Here is a 21,435-nt window from a genome sequence, read left to right as displayed (position 1 = left end):
TCAACACTTGAACACCTTCAACACAAATTTAACTGGATTGCTCTTAATGAAATTCTCTAATATAAATATTTAATTTATTTCAAATCGTTTTTCATTCAAATAAAATCAATTAAATAAAATTTGTTAATCACATATAGAAAAATTTACATCAAAAGAAATATTCTGTTTTAAAATTCCCTTTATTTGCAAACAACAACAGCAGGCATACAAAAGAGTTCATTAAACCATTCTGATACTTTATTACCGAAATAAAATGAAAAATTGTAAAAGACGAACAAAGTACAACAATAAAACTAAACATTCAAAATTTTTTTTTACAAATTCCTTTTTAATTTCAAAGTCTACACCGAATCAAATAAGTTTGATTTTTTTTTAGCTTGTTTTTCAATTTTCCAATTTTCATTTGTTACCACTAATCATCATGAAAAATTAAATTTGAAATTTTAATTTTTCTTTTCCAGTTTTTTTAAATATTACGTACAAAATAATATTGAATTCTTTATAAAGTACACGGATATCCTCTCTTCTTCCTTAATGCATAATTTCTAATTTTTTTTTCTAATATTCTTTTACTTATTCCTTATAGCGCAAACACTTCTTACATATTTAATAACTAAAGTTCTCCTGTTTTTTTTTACAGGCCAAAATAAATTGGTAATTTTAATTTTTCATTTTCTTCATGAATCAAAAGACTTATTGACGGTGAATTATGAGAATTCAGAGCTCAAAAAACGGACCTACTTGCAAATATATAAGTACAAACGATTACTTTCTGTACAACAAAAGAGCAAGGCATAAAAAACAACAATGAAAATTCACACAAGTAATAAGAAAAAAATCTGATGTGATCAGCACATAACCGACCGCAATGTATATTGCCTAGATTAGTGAAAGTGTTACAGAAGACTATGAAAATGCATTTTAAACACTTCCTTTCAATTTTGAGGAAGTGAGCAAGCTATTAACTCACCACCTAGATAGGTTTTAAAGTTCACAGGCGTTCCCACCGAAAACTCGCCATCAAAAATTTTCTCCCATCACATTACCTACCTTATTGTATACAATGCAGTCAGTAAAAAAAAGTCCTTATTTATAAAGTATGTGATTTTCCTTTCATTCACGTATAAATTTTAAAAAAAACTTATTTCTTAAGTAATGGAATTATTGTGGATTTTTATTGGAAAAGACTGAGTTCCCCACTCCTCCACAAATATTTTTGCTTTTGTTTTTTTAATTTAAATAAGTATTTAAAGTATAAATAGACATGGGTATGCATGCAAGAAATATTTAATGCAAATGAGTACTGTCTGCTGCCACTTTTAAATAAATTAAGGTATTTTATTATAAAATTATTTTTTTTACTTTATCTTCATATTCTGTTTGTTACACATACATATTAACACTAATAATTATATGTAGACCTTTTGTTTTGATTACATATTTAAATATGAAAGGTAAGTTAATTAAAAATTTTGGATATGATTTATGGAACCTGAAATTTTAAAAGATAATATTTAAGTAGTAAGTATGTTAAAATAAAAATAAAGAAAATTTCACCTTAATTGCCTAATTAGGTATAATTAAAAATTGTCTAATTAGGTATAATTAACAATAAAAATTTGTTATCAACTAACTAAGTACATGAAATTTGAGCTTTTGTAAATATAATAGAAAAGTAAGTGAAAATAAAATATTCTGTAGTCATATGCCTAATATGAGAGCTCAAGCTCTTTTTATTTAAAAATATTAAAAAATTTCGAATATATTTTTGTGACATTAAGACGAAATAACCTATACGACTTTTACAGGTATAGTTTGAAGTGAAATAAATTCAAAATTTTGAAATCCGTTAATAATTATGGAAGTTATAGCCATTTAAATCGAAACACTTTTTTATCGAAACCAAGTGGTACTCTGGAAGTGAAATATTCATTTAGTTTAGCTCGATTTTCTCTAATTCCTGAATTAAATATTTAAATATATTATTCAATTATTTTTCTAATTTTCTGTCATATCGATTCAGTCGCTAAAATTAACTCACATAAAAAATTTCATCAAAATTGGTTGAGCCGAACTTAAGATAGACGCGTACACGACAGATCAACATTTCGCTAAGAATAGTTTAATTACTTTGTGCTCTACTACAAAGCTATTTGACAAATAGAACGCAATGTGTTAAAATTCAAGATGTATTAAGTGATGAAGTAACTATAAAAACAAGTGTAATATAAGGCTCTATATTAAGTTCACTTTTGTATCTGTTATATTATGAACATACCAAAAAACAAGTTTATATCAAACTACAACATTTATGCGGATGACACAAATTTGATTGCAAAAGCCAAATCATTAACAGAATTAGAAGATATATTAAATAAAGATCTGAAAACCTTATGCTGCCGGCTATATTACAACGAATTGTATATCAATGCAATAAAAAAAAAAACAATTAAGGTTAAAGATAATTCAATTTAAAATGTAGATAATGTGTAAGTACTTAAAAATGATAATTAACGTAAATCTGAAATAGGACTACCACATAAAAAAACTGAAACAAACGATCATCCCTATAAGCGCGGCTACAAAAAGATCTGGTGACCAACACATGCAGCTAAATTTGTTTACAATGGCTATATTCTATCAAAAATCAGATATAACATATGTGACTGGACTCGCTACTCTAAATTTCATGTAAAGCAAATAGGTACAATAATGAATAAAGCTCAAAAAACATTTTTTAAAATTAGTCCTCGAACTAGTACTAAGGAATTATATAACGGAACCGATACTTTTGATATAAATCAACTAATATATTTTGAAAAATTTAAATACATATATAATATTTTAAATAACAATTTTAAGTCAAAATTAATTCCGACAAATAGAGAAAATATTCATAATAATTATACTAGAAATAGAATGAACTTAGGTATACCAAGAGTTAAGACAACGAAAAAACAAAATTGTTTAAAATGTAGTGGAATAAAACTACTTAACAGTCTTGCTATAAGCATTAAAAATAGTGAAAAATTAGATATTTTTAAAAGCAAACTAAAAGTGAGCATCATACGAATGCCATCATATTAATGCAATGCGGTCGGTAAAAAATAAATAATTTTATTGTATTAGTACGGGAGTTCTTTTTGAATATTTTTTTATTAATTTCAATAAAGTGCACTGAATTATTGAATTCATAAAATTTTCTATTACTGCACAAGCATAACATATGTTTTACATCGAATTTATGTTGATGCCTGTTTTTGTAACGAGAGAGAAGAGTGCATTTTATTGATTTCAATCTAAGAAAACAACTTAACATTTAAGTATTTTTAATATTAAAATTTTCATATTATTTTCAAGTACCTTTCTTTATTGCTACTTCATTTAATTTTTGAAATTCATTATTCTCATTTATGTTATACATATATGAAAAATCTAAATAATTAATGACCTGATTATGATTCTAGGATTATTAAAATTGAAATTCATCCCCTGTACTCAGTTCTTTTTTCTTTTTAGAAAATAATTTCATATTATTTCATAAAATATTATATGGTATTAAGATTAAAACCATCACAGAATTTTTTTTATGAAATTAAATATAGTTGTGCTATACACAAGTGTTTAAAGTGGTTTAAAAAAAAAAAATTATTCAAATTGAAAGAATGCAAGGAGATTGCAAAGAGAAATTGTAGAGAAAAATAAATAGAAATTTGTTAAAGATTTTTTTCCTTTAAAGATAGTAGAGGTCATTGGATTTTTTAATGAAAAGCAATAAAAAAATATGTCAAGGTTTATTTAATTTTGTTTTCATAATAATAATAATAAGAATAATGTTTAGAATAATGTTAAAAATGTTTATTTTTAACTTTTAAATAAAGAAAATTCTTAACTAAAACTCTAAAAATCAAAAATTCAAAATTGAAATTATATTCCGAATAAGAAACTGTACCTACATATATAGGAAAACAGGTTTCATTTCCGAGAGATAAGGCGGGGAAAGAATAAGAAATCCGAATTTTACTCTTGAATTACTTTATTCAAGAAAAATATTTTTTTAAGTAATTTTTAACTTAATAAAGATCAAAATTAAAAATATGACCCAAAGAATATAAGAAAGTAGTTGAAAACTCTAAAAATAAATTCAAGAATATTAAAAAAATATTTTTTTTTTTAGATTTTATGAAATTTTTATATTTTACTCACAATCCGAAAAGTTTTCTCATTTTACACCCATTTTCATTCCATTTATTCTCTAAAAATGTTTATAGACAAATTTAAAATTTTGTTATCTTTAGAATAAAAATTTTTAATTAATATAATCTGGAAATAAAATTTTTAATTAATTTTTTATTTAATCAAATAAACGATAAAAAAAAATCCGAAATGCAGATTTTACCCAAATACCTAAAAATAACTTTGAATACTCATTTAATTACCGTTATACTTAGTTTAATATAAGAAAATTAGAACATAAAAGTATAGAAAGAAAGTCACCATTATCTTATCTCCTACATTAATTATCTAATTAAAATCTTAATTAAAAGTCGAAACATACAACCTCTCTCTTTATCTCTTTCTCTCTTCTTAAATATTTAAGTGCACGAAACAAATATTTAAAAGAAAAGAGGAAATTAAAATGCAAAAAATCAGGAAAAATAAAAATTAGCACACACAATCATACCCCAAATGGATTCAACTCTTTTACGTAATAGTTTTCAACATATCTTAATTTATATCCCACCTAACCCCATTGAACTTATACATAAATAATTAGACGGAAAATTCAAAGTAAAAAATTTTTAATACAGCTATGGCAATATATGTATGTAAAAAGGTGAAAAAAGATGGCCATTCCACAAATGAAAAAAAAAAATATTTTTATAATATTTTGCATTTTTAATAATAAAAAAATTTTTCTAAAAATAAATTTTTAGCGAAAAAAATTTTTTTCTTAAATATCTACTCCTAATTAAAAAATATAAACTATATCGGAATAATAAGAGAAAAAGAGAGAAAAAAAACAACATTAAAAGGCCTATAATAGAATATGGAAAGAGGGAGGGAGAATGGGAGGTGGAGATAGGAAATTTTTTCCTAATTTTTTTTAATATTTTTCCTGATTGTATTTAAAAAGATTTTTTTTTTTTTTAAATTTTGTTAGGTCGTTTCTAATAATATCTACAATAATTTTAAACCCACAGACCTATTAATTGGAAAGAGAAAGAAATAATTTAAGAGACGAAAAAAATATAATATTAAAATGTCTGAGAAGAAATGGCGGGAAAAAAATATTAAAATAATAATGTATAAGTATATTAAATAGCAAAAAAAAATTTTAATCAAAATTTCCGATTGGGGGCGCTCATTTCAATACTTTTTTTCAGCAGTGTTCCTCAAAATAATGCAATCTATTTTGGTTTTCTTATAATTACTAATATTGAAAAAAAAATTTATAGTTTGGAAGTACAGAAAAACAAAAATTATTTATTGAATTTCAATGCTTCCAGTATCAATCCTATCATTTTCATATAAAATTTAATTTTGCTTAATTATAATTATAAAATCAGAACCAAAGCGGTGAATGAGCTGACGATTTTCGTTGTTAACCCACAACAGCGACGGTACGAACAAAATCCACTGTTATGTATTTTGCTTACAAATCTGTTTTGATATCATGTGTTTCTATGTGTGTCACATGAAAACACATGTCAAATGTGTGTCACACAGAAGATGTCAAAAACAAAGCCACCAAAATAGGTAATTTTGCCGCCGGCAGCTAAAATGGCGGCGGTAATTTCGCATATATTGTAAATTCTGTATGATTTTTGAAATTTTGCCGCGAAAACTCACTCTTGTTCGGTTTTCAACTTAAATGTCAAATAACGTATAAGAAGCGTATTGAATAATTAAAATAATTACACGAAGTGTTCCGAAGTCACCCGAAATTTTGTATTTCTAAATTTCGTTAATATAACACTTCCGCCTTAGAACATTAAATTTACCACAAATTTCTGAAAAAATACAAAAAAAAAATTTTAAATTGCCCTCAAAGAAGGAAAAATTTGTGGTTGTTATTTTTAGTTTTCATTAAAAATTTTATTTTCTTTTTGTTTTTTTATTTTGTTTATCACATTTTAACTTTTCTAATTTCTCTTGGTTAAAATTTTTTTTTTTTGAAAAAATAGTAGCTTAACCAAATGTTTAAAAAATATCAAAAGAAAAAAAAAAGAATTTTTAATGGAAAATAAAAAAAAATAATGAGAAAACAAGAAGCATTAAAGAAAACAAAAACGTGTCACTGACACAATTCACATCCACAAAATATTCATACAAAACAATATTCTAAAATTAAATATGGAAAACAACAACGGCAAAAAATAAAAAAATTAAAAGCCGAAAAGCATGTAATCGTATATTTTATCAAGGCATTGAAATTAAATATTAAAATAAAAAAAAAATTAAAAAATAAAATACCACGTGTTTCAAATTTTGTTTTTTTTTCATGCTTGTTTTTGTTACTTTCCTACGACTAATAAAAAATTGATTGTTTTGAATTCTGTTTAAGCCGATCGTATCCAAAATCAACTCATACCATTTTATTTTACATTCATATTTGATACATACATTTATACACGCATACGGATTTAAGTTTAAGGTTTTTTCCCTATTTTTCAATTTAAAATTTTAAATTGAAAAAATTATATTTAAAATCACAATACAAAAGTATCTTGTTTTTGCTTTAAGGGAAAAAGAAAACAATTTTTTTTTCGTCTTAAAATAGGTTTAGACACTTTAGATAAAGAATTTGAAAAGAATACCATATAGGTAAATATAAAAATTTTGTAGGAAAACATATTGAGACGCACATTACATTAATCTACGCAGCATATGCATGTCTATTTTTATGTGCATACATACCTATACTATGTAAAGAGCAAACAGAAATCCACACGTGCAAAATATTTAATATACTGAATGAAAATAACATAAATTTTTTTTCTGTGTACAACAAATTTAAACAGAATAATAATACTGCGTTAGGTTAACTGTGTTAGGTGTGAGTTGATTAGAGTTGATTATAAATAAAATTTTTTTTAATATATCAAAATAATTTATTTGTTATTTAGAATGAGTTCATAATAATGCTACTTAATGTAAAAAAAATTTTAGAATATAGAAGAAATTTTTAGGAACAAAAACAATTTTTTTAAATTCAATATTTTTATCAGAAATGAATAATGTTATTATTCTGTTATAAATTAAATTCTTATCAAATTTTAATAAATAATCTTGTCAGTTTTTAATTATTACGAGTAATATCATAATTTTTTTAAAAATATTTCAAATTAATTGCGATAATCAATCTCTAAAATCTATATAGGGAGATAGTTACTCAAGGGCGCACCATTTTTTCTGTGGCATATATAACTTTTTCATTTTCAAATATTTTTAGATACGGATTTTTGCAAGCTATTTATGACAATAAACCCACCTGTAAAAACCGAAAAATTATCAAGTTAGAGATGAAAAAGCAACACAATCTCTAATGAGGCACTGTACAACAATCCTTAGGTACAGTGACAAACTCAATGTTCACAAGTTAGTCTCGCTAACATTTTGATTCAAAACAAAAACTATCGCATATGTTGTAGTTCATTCCACAAAATATCAATAGGGAAACACTTGAAATATGTCATAAAAAATATATAAATTTTAAATATGAATATTTTCTAAATAAAATAACTTAAGCTTCATTCACAATATATGGTCACTTAACAGTTATTTATTGGCATACATTAAATAACTTTTAAAATATTCAATATTTTATTTTTAATTCAACAAGTTAAGAAACAACTTTTTTTTAAGAATTATTTTTCAACTCTTTTTTCATATACATATATTTTTATTGAAATTTTGTCAATTCACAATAAGTAATTTAAAAAAATAAAATTAAGTTTACAATAAAAAATTAACGCTATTAAATGTATTATGTATGTAGCTTCTTTATATATATGTACACACGTTATAAACCATTTATATTCATTTTAAATACATAACTATGTATATATGTATACATATTTTTCATGTATGTATGCATGTGATTGGAAAATGAAAAATTCAAAAGTATTTTCAAGTGTTTTTATTCATTTATCACCATTTTCAAAATTTTTAATACACGATGACATATGAAGTGTGACAAGTATTCAATAAAAATTAGACAAAAAAAAATTGTTTTTCATTAAATTATTTGACAAAGAACCAAAAACAAAAATATTAAAAAAAAGTAAAAGATAACAACGAAAAAAGCAGTAAAGAGTTCGAAAGAAAAAAAAAATTTTTGACTTGACTGATTTGACTGACTGACTACTTGGAAATTTATAGTTTTTTTAGTTATATTTTTCATTTATAGTTTTTTTCAAAATAGAAATTTGTTATTTATTCTTATTACATTATTTTTCACATACTAGCCAAGTATATGTAAACAAAAAGCTACTCATATACGTATAACAGCGAACAAAACTTATAACAGTAAATATAGAGTTGGCAAAAAAAAACTAAAATATTTTTTTTATTCCAAATTATTAATTATTAAAAGTTCAATTTCGAATCCGTAAATATTTTCGTCTATTAATTTTTAAAAATAAAATTTTAAAATTGAAAAAAACTTTTCAAAATTAAATTAAATTTTTTCCATTTAATTATTTATTCTTCTATATACGAATACATACATAACATATGTGTATATAACAGATATTTTATATTAAAAAAATTAATAAATTATTTAGTGCTATCGTGTTAATTATTATTTAAATAATATTTACATATATAACATCAAGGAAAGTTTTAACCTTTAACTACTAATGTCAAACTTACCCGAACTACAGCTGACGTTTCGTCTCACAGATCAATCAAGAATAACACAATATAATTGAAAATTTTCAGTTTTTATTTTATTTTTTTAGATTTATTAGTGGTAACATAATTACAGAAATTGAAAAACAACATCTTCAATTTCTCCTAAACATGCAAAAAAACATAAACAATCCTTATGCTAATTCGATATTTTCAAAATCGTATACGGTCAGCAGATAAAGGTTAATGACGACAGGCATATACACGCATATTTATATTATATAGTTGATACTAACGTGGCTTTCTTGACATAACAGTCGATTGAGTTGGAATGCTCATGCTGAACTTTTAAATATTATAAACTTAATGCTTTTAATTTTTAAAATTTGTACAAAAACTTTTAATTTTAAAATCTGAAATTAGTTTGATTCAAAATTTGAAGAAAGTTTGATGTGATAAAGCGTAGACATATCAAACAAAAATTTGAATCATACAAAATGTATGATATGTCATTAGATGTCTAAAAAATTAGTCATTATCGACAGAAAGTCGAAAAACTATTCAAAGTATTTAAAAAATGAAAATTCAAATTTATTTGTTGTTTACTTTTTTCGAATTCTATGCTTAGTTTTAATTAAATTTCGAAAATTATGCTTCTTCAAACACGTTAGATAGCCAACTCATACCCAGATTTACTTTTTTCACATTATTAATTTTACATAAGTAACCCCTTACTGTATGCAATTAATCAAAACAAAAATCCATGCCTAGATTTAAAAGTATTATTTTACATCTTATTATTAAAAAATCAATATTCTTATTAGAATTGAAATTACAATAAAATTATAAAATGGCACGTAATAAATATTAAATTTAATACCTAGTTTTTGATACTTATAATATTATATTTCTTTTAAAATCTAAATGGAAGTCTCAGCACCCGTATAACTTTTCTTTATCCATATTTGCATCTCTTTAAAAATAATGAATTACATATTTAAAATAAACTTTTTATTTCTTATTTAGAATCTTTATAAAATGAGAAAGGATGTCGTAATAAATCACTGAGATGTTGAATTTTTTGTATATATCTAGTATACATACATACGTTAGTATGCACAATCCATTATTCGAAACACTTGTAAAAGAATATTTGAAAATAAACCTGTAATTTCAGTTTTTTTCTTCAGCTCTAATGGTACTTGACCTCTTTATAAAAACTTTAATTTTCTGATTTTTATTAAAATGTACGATTAAACTTTTTTTTGCTCTATTTATTACTAGATTATATCGATTATCCCTTCGATAAATTTACATGTGTTATAGAAATGTACAGAATTTCATTAAGAACTAAATAATTTTATTTATATGTACACTCAACTATTTGTAATGCGGCACCAAATTTGCAATTTTATTTTAAAAATTTTGTTTAAAATAACAAAATACTTTTTGAAAAAATGTTTGAATTTTATGATATACGAGTACTCGTAGCATCCGAACATTTCTTATACTTAATATTCAACTAGAATATTTTTAGGCCAGATTTACAGAATTTACGATAAATCGAAATTTTATATTTAGTGTCCTGGTTTTTTTAAAATTTTTAAACAAAAGTATTCCATTAATAATGGTTAATGATTATATAAATTGATAACACCCATTTACATGCACATATATATATTTGTATATGCAAATACATAATATTGTCGGCAAAAGTGTGATATGACGTAACTACATCATCTTATGAGATGTAACTTACGTGTCATACGTATATGTGTATATGCCCAATGGTTACACCAAATTTAAAAAACGGATGAAAATTTCCCAAATATTCGTATAATATAATTATAGAGGATGTTTCGCATAAGGTGGCAAATAATTTCAGGGATAATTCTTTGATCATTCACTATGGCTCGAATAAAGAACAATCAATCGTCTGTAAATCAAGCTCCCAATGGTAAGTCTATGTGGTGTGGTTCCGATGTAACAAACATTTATTTATATGCAAGAAGAGTTGAGTACCTTTTTTTTCAACAGGCTGTAGCTCGAAAACGAGTATATCTGCACAACCCCCCCACCCTGTTTAGTATTCACAATAACAAAAATTGTAAATGATTTTCAATACCCCCGCAAATTTATATTTTCAAAAATTCAAGTGCATATAGCTTTTTGTTTTTACAAAATCCAAATTTTGTTATCTTCTATACTTACTAAGTCAAGAAACTGTATACGTATTTTCAAATAAATTGATTAACTTTTATTGATTATCATTGCAGACATTTTCTCTGAATATCCAATGACTTCATATTTTAACTCTCGTACAAAATTGCATGTGTATATTTGTAGACATAAAAACAAATTACATATTTTAAATTATATACTTACTTACTGAGCTCTTATTGTTTTTTTTTTTTTGATTTATGAATAACGTTTTAACAGGTTTTACTTTTCTTTTGTTTTGAAGAAAATTTATTTCAAGAAAAAAAAAAAGAAAGAAAATTTATCTCAAGCCAGACATAAGAAAGTGAAGTCTGTTTATCTTTCTTATCTCTTTCTCTTTCTCACAAAACGCACTCTTCTCACCATATTATACTTCTTAACATTTGCAAACATATTAACGTTTTATTACATATAAATTTGTATTTGGTACTTACTAACATACTTATATAAATAATATTTAAGTATGTATGTATACAAAATTTTTTATGGGAGAATAATTTAGGCAGACAAGATTGATGATACATACATACATCGTATTATACTTTTATTGTTGATAATCTCAATTTGAGATGAATTGCATATCTCAAATACTTAATTTTGTATAATAATATAATAAATACGTTTTTATATTCATATAAGTACTTACAAACAAATACATGCAAATAATGAATGTGTAGATAAAAATTTTTACTGTTTACATTGCATACTTAATTAGAGAAGTTTTGTGATCGTATCAATTTTTCACATGCATTTCTTACATGCAAGACAAATGCAGAGATTATTTTTAGTAGGCCATCTCTCTTGAATTCAATATGCATCAAAACTTATAACTGAGTAAAATTTATGTAACTGTTGGATTTATGAACTTTGGACTAGATTATACTTTAACGAAAAGCTGAGCAATTACCATAGAAATCCACTTTATGGCATTAATTGTACCCAACACATTAATCAATATATTTCCAACTGGGAACAAATCAGGAGTTTTTCGAATTAGAAGAACTGGTTTTTTGTTAGGTCTTTTTTAAATTTTTAATACTTTCTAAAATAAAAATTTGAATTTCTTCACGTTCAGTTCACTTCTTTGGCCTATATTGATATATTAATTCCTTCACAATGTAAGAAAAATCAGATTTAAAATTCACACTCTATAGTCGGTCTTGTGATGATCCCATTAGATTTTTTTTTGTTTCATAGTAGATAATCATTTTCATATTCTCAATTTTGTTTTTCCTTTTTCGCTTTTGCTCGTATTGTTGAGTCATATCAGAAAATTAAATAAGGTGTTAAAGTAAATTTTATTAAATTTAATTGTTCCAATATAATAATAAATTATGTACGTAAGTAATCAGAAAAAAAATATTCATATCATATTTTTTATTTGCAAAAAAAAATCTCATATAAAAAAAAAAATGGAAAAAATAATTTAATAATGAATTTGTTAAATGGAGTGTAATAAATTATTTTCCACAAAATTTTAATATAAAAACACAAAAATAAAAATTAAATCAAAATAATTCATAAAGCAAAAAAAAAAATTGTGGTTAAAATCCTAAGGTTATTTCATTAAACACAAATTAATTACATTTTTTTTTTGTGTTTTTTTCTGAATAAAAATCAAATTTTATTAACCATATTAAATCTCATAATATCATAATTAATAATCCAAAAATAATTCTTCTGAAGGTTTCAAATTCATGACCGTATAAATAATAATTAAATATTTATTTAAGTACTTACTTAAAATTATTGAAAAAGTGTTCTAAGGTACTTAACAGCTTATTATAATAAATTTTAGCAGAAAAATAATCGAAATGATGAGTTGTGCTCAAAGTTGTATTCGTACCATATATTCCAAAAACAATTTTTATACTAGAATTAAACGGCATTATTAAGTATTCAAACACTAATAAACTTCAAAATAGTACACAAAATTATTTACTGTCATAATACTGTTTATATATTCATAATTAAATATCAAGGGCATTTGCTTACAGTAGGAAATATGTGATAATTTTTAACCCCTTAAATCCGATTTAATATTTTACAGCTTTTTAAATGAAAATTATTATTAATTTAGTTTTACTAAAATTTCATTTCATGCCATTTTTAGAACTAAAATTTGAAAAATGATAATTACTTTAGTTATTTAGAAAGTGTACTTAAAAGAAAAATGTGTTCAAACACAAACAGTAACTAAATGCCAGTACTTTTAGTACTTAAAATTCTACTACGTCTGGCAACAATATCATAAAAAACCATTATCTAGCTATCAGAAATTTATTAGTTTTATTTAACTTTATTTTCTGTAATTTTCGAAATAATTTTCAACTCACTCACAAAAAAAAAAAATTCTCAAATTCGAACACACCTTTTTGACAAAATACCGTATATTAACGTATTACAGAAGAATTTTTAAAAATATTCCATTTACAATTAAAGTGCCATTTTCAATATTTTTCCAATTGTTGCATAACTTTTCTCTAATTCTTTATTAATCTCATTCATTACAAATTACAGCCATTTTTTTTTCTAAACTCACTTTGACAACAATGACAGAAACAAAATTAATTCACAATTAAATTCAACTTGCAAAAATGTTTGATTCCATTTAAACAACAAGAAAAAAAAATCAAATTCCAATGATTTGCAATTGTTGTAATTTTCTTTTTCTCTCTTTCTCATTACTAGCATTGTACATATATCTAAAATTTAAATCACAATCACACCTGTCAGAAGAGCGTCAGAAGGAAAGTTCAAAAAAAAATAAAAAAGAAAAATCTTTTGTATTTTCAATTTTTCGTCTCTCATTTTTATTTTTCCTATTAATATTATTATTTTTCATTTTCTTTTCCTTCTTTATTTTTATGATTATTTTGTTACCTTTAAAATTATCTCAAATGAACATCATTTTAAATATTTCCCGCAGCTAACAAATAAAAAATCAACATAAGAAATACAATAAAAAATAAAATTTACCAAAATAAAAAAAATAAAAGAAATTTTTTTTCTTTTTTCAAAAATAAAAAATTAGATCCAAATCAAAAACAACCATAATTTCTGACATTTATTTGAAAAAAAAAAATAAATATAAAAAAAAGTGTAAAAAAAAAATTATTTATTTGTACACATATACATAAATACTTATTAATTTTCCGGAAAAATACCCTCGAAATTCAAAAACAGAAAACAGAATAAAAAAAAAATTTTTTTTTTTTTACAGTTATTGTTGACAAAGGACAATCAACAATAAAAAAAAGTTTTATTTTTTCTGTATAAATTGTGAATATCATAAAAAATTTTAAAATAAAATTTTGCCAAATTCTAAACTTAATACACATAATTCAAACTCAACTCAAATTCGATATTTTCTACTAAGAAAATAAATAGTAACGTCAAATTTCTCGTGATGTCAAACATGTCAAATATGTCATCAATTTTGAGTTGAACAGACCTTCCATTAAAATTTTCTTAACAAATTCAATTATTCAAACTGTTATAAACCATGCATAAATACAAAAAGAATTTCATCTATGAGTACTTACAGAATCAGAATTAATTATACTTTATTTAATTTAAATTAAATTTTTATATAATATTTTTATTATCATTATATTAAATAAATATATTGAATACTTTGCAATAAATTATATAATAATCGATTCGTCGAATAAATTCTAATTAGTTGTTCTCATAATTTTAACATAAGCATATGAACTTGAGAAAATTATTTACCTTGCTATCATTTATAGAAGTATTCATTTATCATTACATTATTAAGTACATATTAATTAATTAATAATAAATTTCATGTTAATTATATTTTTTGTTTTTGAAGTGAATGTACATATGTAACACGTGTTAATTGTAGCGCCATCATTGACATAATGTGCTAATACTTATCATTAGTATATATTTGCCGTTATCTCATACTCATTATAAGAGTTTTGTGTTGTTTCGCTGAGTTATTTTGAGTTTTGTGTAATGTGTTAATTTTGTTTTTATATTTTTAATAATAATTTTCTGTCCATGATCTCATAATTCTTTTATTTTGTCACGAAATAATGCTTGTTAATCTATTATTAATATTTAATTATTATTAATATTAAAATTTGTTTTTACTACATTCTTGTTTAACTAAAATTATTTGTTTGAATAATATTAAATCTCAAGCTGCATGATAATTTTACAAATAATAATTATTATTAACTAATGAATGTGCTATTAAAGATAGAACAATATTAATTTGATCGAAGGCTTCTTAAGTGCCTAAAGACTGGAAAAGCTGATTGGCTGTTTTATATAGGCAATCACAAACTGAATAATATTATAACCCTGAAATTTATGTATAAATTATATACGAGTTTATTTAAAAATTCATTATTTTTGACAAATAATTAAAACCTTACCCTTTAAACCTATAATAAATAAAAACAACTGAACTGATATTATTTTATTAACAATGTATAACTTATTATCATATAAAAAGTGTATATATACACTTACATACAAAGTACTTGTAATTAAAATAAAATATTGCTAAATTAACTTAGATTGGAAAAAAAATCCCATTTTTTTTACAATTCTCTTCTCTACAGAAAGAATATTGTGAATTTAAATTGACATTAGTACTCATGTACCTATCAGAATATATTATGATAAATAAATTTCAATATATGTATATACATACACAAAGCATGTGCACATAATATTCACATTATTCAATATGTAAAAGAATCCCTAAACCAATAACACCCAACGATTCTACATACAATACAACTTACATTTACATACTATGTATGTACACAAATATACATACATATATATTTACGCAAAATTAATATTGTCAATAGATTTTTACCACAATTTGCTCCTCATTAAATGAAACCTTAAAACGTGTCAGTTCATATTCTGACAAACATATATCTATACAAATAAATACGATAACACAATAATTAATCGAACAAATTCGAACAAAAAAGAAAATATTTCAACATAATACGATATGAGGATTTTAACTGCTATTACAAATAACAATATTACAGACTATATGTACAATGTATACAATAATGGGTGATTTTTTAGTATTTGATTTTTGGATTTAATGAAAAACATAGAAAATATTGAAAATATAAGTGCTGACCGCGAATACATTTTATGTAATCCATTAGAAGAGAAAATTGAGCCAATTTTGAGCCAACTTTGAGACAATATACGTTCGAACAAACGAAAAATATATGTTCAACATTCTTATTCAGTTATCAACATTGTTATCAGTTGTCAGTAATTTATTCCAGATCATTAATATAAAGAAGAAATTTCAAATACTTACTGTAAAAAGTAAAATTATCTAGAGGTCTCATATCAAACGATCTTGATGTCCAATTAATTAACAAAATGTGAAACTGAATTCTAAGTAATTGTATTAATAATTTGGAAGCTACAATCGAACTTCATTTTCTCCATGATAAAATGTCAAAGACAAATGGGGTGATCAAAAATCATCCAAACATATACACATGAAGTACCAAAAATCATCCTAACATATGTACACAAATTTCTAATTTACCATGCCTTGTACAATCTAATAATATAGATTATCATTGACAGTGCATATGTTTTAGCACATAATAAGAATCGAATGAATTAGTTAGAATTTTATGTATGTATGTGTATATGTTTATACCCGTACGAACGTATGTTCGAAGGGTATACTAAATTTGCCTTACCGTTTGTAACGCTAAGAAATAACGGTGTTAGATATAGACTCAAGTGTATGTTTTTGATCAGCGTCAAATTCTGAGTTGATTTAGCTTTGTCTGTCCGTCCGTCCGTCCGTCCGAACGATAACTCAAAAACTAATTGAGCTAAGTTCACCAAATTTTCACAAATGATTTATTGTAGTAAGTGTCAGAACCCTATTTAAATTGGACATGATCGGGGTACCGGTTCGGGTAGCTGCCATACAACTTCAAAATTTATTTGGCTATATCTCAGAAACTATAAAAGTTATGGTATTGAAATTTCACACAAACGAATATATTAGTAGGGCCAATATGCCATATAAAAGTCGTTGAAATTACTTGGCTCCTTCTGGTACCTGCCATACAACTTCAAAAATTATTTGGCTATATTTCAGAAACTATTAAAGCTATGGTATTGAAATTTCATACAAACGAATATATTAATAGGGCCAATGTGTCACATAAAAGTAGTTGAAATTACTTGGCTCCTTCTGGTACCAGCCATACAACTTCAAAAGTTATTTGACTATATTTCAGAAACTATTAAAGCTATGGTGTTGAAATTTCACACAAACGAATATATTAGTAGGGCCAATGTGTCTCATAAAAGTCGTTGAAATTACTTGGCTCCTTCTGGTACCTGCCATACAACTTCAAAAGTTATTTGGCTATATCTCAGAAACTATAAAAGCTGTGATATTGAGATTTCACACAAGTGAATTTATTAGTAGGGCCGATGTGCTTGATAAAATTCGCTAAAATTTCTTGGCTCTTTCTGGTAGCTGCCATACAACTTCAACAGTAGTTTGGCACAACCAGTATTTTGAAAAACACATAGTACTGAAATTTTGCATAAATTAATATGGTAATACGGCAACTTAAAGTTATAGTCTGCCCCATAGTTAGTTATGGCACATTAGTTATTCGCACATAGGATAACAAATTCGTACGGGTATCACAGAGTTGACAAGGTCAACTCTACTTTTTTTCTCGTTTTTCTAAAATTTATTTCAAAATAATTTGATATTAATTTTTTTTTTTCAGTTCATTAAAATACAGACAGGATATTCAGATTTCCTTCTCTTTATTGTACATATAAATAAATACAAATGTGTATATAGTATACAGCTATAAGTATTTGAATGAATATACATATTTATATATTTACATACTTATGACGGAAAAATACATAAGTACATACATACATTTTTACAATGATTTTGATTTCGTGACTTTATTTAATATTGAATAATTTGACACATTATTATTTTGTGCTCGTGAATTTTCATTATTTTGTTGTCACAGCGTGGTATGAAATTTCAATGATTAATTTTATGAATAATTATATTCAAAAAAAATTTTTAATTAAAATTATAAAATAATTAATCTTTAATTTTAATTAATCAAAATTTAGATATTGTGATCTTTTGATTAATAACACAGTCATTTATTAATTAATTTTTTTTTAGTTTAGATTTTTAAACAAATTTTGGGAAGGAACACTTAATATTCTAAATATCCTAAAAATCGGTGCGTACTGCGAAGAAAACAGAAATATTGAGCCTTATGAAACAGAAATATTGAGCGAACGCAGTGACACTTATCGGGGAATGGCTGGAAACATATGTTTAAGCCACATTCCAGTTGTCGTTTTGATACAACATATGGCGTAGTGAAGCAACGTTTTTGGTCGAAAAGTATTTAGCATGTTACAAGCAAATTGGACATACTAAAACGTAAATTATAAGAAATAATAAATTTTATAATGTAATACATAAATTAATCCATATATAACTAATTTGTTCATTTTTATCATAAAAATTTTGAAAAAAATTTGCAGAAAACGCTCTTGGAATCTGATGAATCCGTAAACCAAAATGCAAATTTTTTTTTTAATTTTGAACTTAATTCATCACCTTCTTTTCTTTTTTAAAAGTGTCAACGTCACTTGAAACATTTAATTTACGATTACTTCTCGTACTCACGTTTTTCGACAACTGAAATACCACTTTCCAAACGACTTAAGAGCGGCGACAACAACAAATGTCACACAAGTGGCTAGACAATCAGAAATATTCTCAATAAATAACTGAGGAAATAAAAGATAAAATGAGCCGACACATTTTAAACCAACATGTTTCATATATTTATATGCATTGTGTACACATGTACATATACACATTATATACTATTGCATTATGTATTGTATATTAAACATAAATTCTATTGCATTCCCATACCCAAGCACTTGTATAATAATTAGATATTAGTCGGAAAAAATATGTAATATTAGATGTTCAATAACATGCAGTAATAAAATTGATTGCTATGCTATTTCAGTTCACATATGATATACACATATCCAAATGTATATATTGAAAAAAAATTAGATAATAATGTTATTTAAACAGTTTCATTAAATGATAAGTGTAAGTTTGTATGGCTAGTTAGTACGACAAATTTAATGTACGAGCATTTATAATAAATAATAATTAAACAAAATATTTTCGTATGTAAAAAAAAAGAGATTTTAATTTTAAAACTTTTTTGCCATTTTAAATTTTATTTCAAATAAATTTAATTATATAATAAGCTACTTTCAAAATTTTTTTTAATTTTCATTATTAATTTAATTTTTAAAAGTGATTTTTCATTTTTATGTAATTAATTTTTTATAATAAAATGCGCACCTATTAATTATTCCCCATTTTTTACTTTAATTGTATTAGTGACGTCAAAAAGAAATTTTATGGAAATTTTCAGGAAATTTTTGTATTCATATAAAAGGCGCATGTTATTCACCATAAACACCACCATGTCGTTGCTTTAATTAACCCTCCTTTGTTCTTAAAAAAAAACTACGTTTTTATACTTCATGTGTAGATTTCTACACATATGAAATATCTATTATTTTTTTATACTTTATTCAAATCAAAATGTAGAAAAAGGTGAAAATATATTAAATTAATTTATTTGAAAAACATTTTGTGCAAACATATCTATTGTGCTCCGCTTTACAACATGGTTTTTTGCAACAACAGCAGATTGTCTCATGTACGTTATTTTTTTTCTTTGAAACTTCTTCTTAGCAAATGTGGCATCTACCTCTTCCTTTGAGCTGTTCTGGAATGGTTTTTAGGAGTTTTGAAGCTGGGGCTTCGTTTTCAAAATCGGAATCCTGTTCTGTTATATTTTGAAGCAGTGATAATGACATCAAATAACCAAAAATCTCATATGTGTAGAAATCTACACACATGGGACAAAAAGAGATATTTTTAAATTAAGCAGTGACATCTACCATAAAGTCTTTAAAATTATGTGTTTCTGGTGTTAAATAGAGAAACTAACAAAGTCATGAAGTTTCTTGATTTTGGTGACAATAGTTGCCGCAAAATTCATAAATAAAAAACTTTTTGTGTAGGTTTCCACACAAGGTATAAAGGAGGGTTAATTGAATAGTAAATAAAATTAATTATTTTTTATAAATATTACAGTTAATTAATTTTATCTAATTTTATTTGGAATATTTCCAATGTTGAATAAATTTTATAGGACCTGAAACGTCTAAGGGTCGGGGTTGTGCTTTCTGTAAGAAAACTGGTATTGTCCAAAATTATGTGGTAGGATTTTTTAAATTTTTCATATTAAAAATTCTATTCTTTTTATATTAATTAATTAAATTTTTAAAATTTTTAATTAAATTAATATTATTTTGAATATAACCAATATCTATGGATTGAACATTTAACCACCTTGAAACAAGTAAATGAAGCACGTACAATTAAGTTTTATAAAACATTCATTGTCCATAATTGCAATTTATTGAGAAAATTTTCTAAAAAGTTATATTGCACATAATAAGAATTATTGGAAAAATTAGTTCTATAAATTTTCAATTGAAAAACACGAAAACGAGTTGATTTTTCTCATGAAAAAAAAAATTTCTTTTTGAAAAACTTTAAATGGACGATGCATGTTCTGTCATTTAAGAAAATAATTTTTAAAGTAACTTTTCTATTTTCAAATTGTTAAAATTGTTATATTGTTGTTCTGATTAATTTTTCAAAAATTTTCCAACTTTTTTACAAAAAAAAAATTTAAGCAATGGTTTGCAATATTTTTAGTTTTTAAAAAAATTTTTCGAAATAAAAGTAATAAATTTTTCAACTTTTCAAAATTTTAGTAAATTTTCAGAATTTTCTGAATGGTTCTTTTTAGTTAGAATTGCAATAAATGTATAATAACGAACCTAATCGAATGTAATTGAACAGAAAAGTGATATAAATTCAATGTTAATGATTGGAAGAACCGAATTAATTTATTAACTGAATTATCAGTAATTCTGAAGTTTTGACTTGCTTAGCAATGAATAAAATATTTTAAAATCTCTCAGTAATATTTTGATTTTTGATATTTAGAGTTTGAATCTCTGAAATATATTCTTAGAATTAGAATTGAGTTTAAAACTTCTGTATAGTTTTTCTCATAATTTCCATATAAAAATTATCATAGAAAGCAATTCCGATTAATACACGGAAAATAAGCTGTAAAATATTTATAATAAAACAAAATATTTAATAATTATATTTACGGTAGGCTCGTCACCTGCCTAGTA

This window comes from Condylostylus longicornis, unplaced genomic scaffold (genome assembly GCF_029603195.1).
Source record: "Condylostylus longicornis isolate FDR11 unplaced genomic scaffold, ASM2960319v2 ptg000098l, whole genome shotgun sequence".
In the NCBI taxonomy this organism is placed as follows: domain Eukaryota; kingdom Metazoa; phylum Arthropoda; class Insecta; order Diptera; family Dolichopodidae; genus Condylostylus; species Condylostylus longicornis.
Note: the sequence above shows the minus strand (reverse complement) of the source record.